Source organism: Coffea arabica, chromosome 8c, assembly GCF_036785885.1.
Source record: "Coffea arabica cultivar ET-39 chromosome 8c, Coffea Arabica ET-39 HiFi, whole genome shotgun sequence".
NCBI classification, from domain to species: domain Eukaryota; kingdom Viridiplantae; phylum Streptophyta; class Magnoliopsida; order Gentianales; family Rubiaceae; genus Coffea; species Coffea arabica.
Window position 1 is genome coordinate 27,077,618 of NC_092325.1, and position 1,986 is coordinate 27,079,603.

Consider the following 1,986-nt stretch of genomic DNA (forward strand, 5'->3'; position numbering starts at 1 on the left):
ATCACTTACTTGTAAAATTAAGTAAAGAGAAGAAATCTCATTAAACATATAAAATTATAAGTATAATTTTCTTCACTTTACCAAATATACTTTCTAAAATGCAAACAAATCCTAATTGCATAATAATCATTTCCAAGTTAAATGAGGACTAAACCTTCCAAAATACACATAAAGTTTCAACAATTGGAAGAATTTAAACATTTAAAGTTGGAACAAATTAGGCCTTTTTGAATGAAAATGCAAAAATTTGAAGAACTTTTGGGCCATAGTGAAATATTGGAAAAGATTTTAGAAAATTTTTTACAGAGTTTCTCCTTATAAATGGATGAAAACTCCCTGCCAACAAACCCAATTTCAGGCAAATTATCCACATGGCAAATAATTTAAACACAATTCCAACATTTCTAAGCATTTATATCCACAAAATATCATCACATGGCAATTAAATGCAAGTCCAATATTTTCCTCCCCCACACTTAAACTTCACATTGTCCTCAATGTGAGAAAAGGAAAATAAAAAAAAAGTAAAAGAAAATACTGCTCAACTGAACTTGCGCAATCCAAATCCATGTCCAAGTGATGAATTTCCAACCTTAAGTAGTCTGAATCACTAACACCACAATAGAGATGAAGATCACTTGGATTAATTCACACAAAAGAAATAAGAAAAATTACTAAAAATTAAACAGCACAAGCACTATGGAAAATAAAAGAAAAACTAACAGCAATGTCAAGTTGTGACAAGCACTCCCTCAAGTAGTCGCTTGGTCAGGTGGAGAGGGTGGAGTCGGAGGATCTTCAATACCCAACTTGGCCTCGATGCGACGAAGACTCTCGGAGTTCCGTTTGTTCTCTTGTCGACTTTTCTTCACTTCAGTCTCGACGCAAAGCAGTTTATCCATTATCTTCTTCAAAAATGATCGAGTGTCTTGAAGTGTGGATGGACGACGTGAGGAAGATGACTCAGTTGAGACCGGTGGGGTGGTTGTCTCAACCCCTTGAGCTTCTTCAATTCGATTAATTTCAGCTTCCTCCTCGTGCCTAATGTCTCCCTGAGCACCTCCTTGAGTCGAAGGACCACCTACATCTTTACTCTTCGAAATAAACCTGCAAAAATTCAGTGTAAAGACATCCTTCTTCTTTAGACCTGTAGAGATAGCATTAGAAAAATCCACTCCAGCCCTTTGAAACTCCAAGGTCAAGAACCGGTGATATGGGAAAGCATGTTTAATGTCATTATTGCGAACACATCGCACATGTGGTTAGTGATAATGCTTCCCAATGGAATGTCTTGGATGTTTCCTAAGCCATGCTCCATTTTATCCAAGAAATAGATATCACTTGTGCGTGCTTCATTGGTTCCACTTGCCCTCGGAATAATGTTGGAGGCAAACAGGTAAATTAGAAGACGTTGCGATTCCGAAAATGATGAAGTCAATACTGAATATCGCCCAGTCTTCCAAGTAGCCTTGTACTCAACCCCCAAACGTACAGGTGCCTCTAGCATGTTCCAGGAGTCCAGATCACTGGGTTTGAAAGTTTTCTTCAAATCTACCTTATATCCCACATCCGAAACATGAAAATAGCGCTCCAAATCAGCTCTATGGGCTCGAACTTTTCTCCCTCGCACTGTACTGGTAATCACTTCCGTGTCGTAGTGAAAAATCTTCTTGTCCTCCACATTCGCATAAAATTTTTGGACAAGCTCCTCATAATAGAAGTTTGGTATGTTAAAGAAGTTTTCCCATCCCAATTTGGCAAAAGAAGCCTTGAGATGGTATACCTCCTCAACATTCGGAGTGACATCCTTCTCTACCAATATCTTAACTCCCCTCCTAGCATTGTACCAAGCTTCATTTTCGGCGGAGGTGAAGCGCGACTTATCATATGGGACTTCCTCCTCTGGTTCCCCTTGTGCCTCTTGTTCCTCTTGTAGTTGAGTCTTCTCTCCGAATGATGGCTCGTCCTCAAGTACTAGACGTCTAC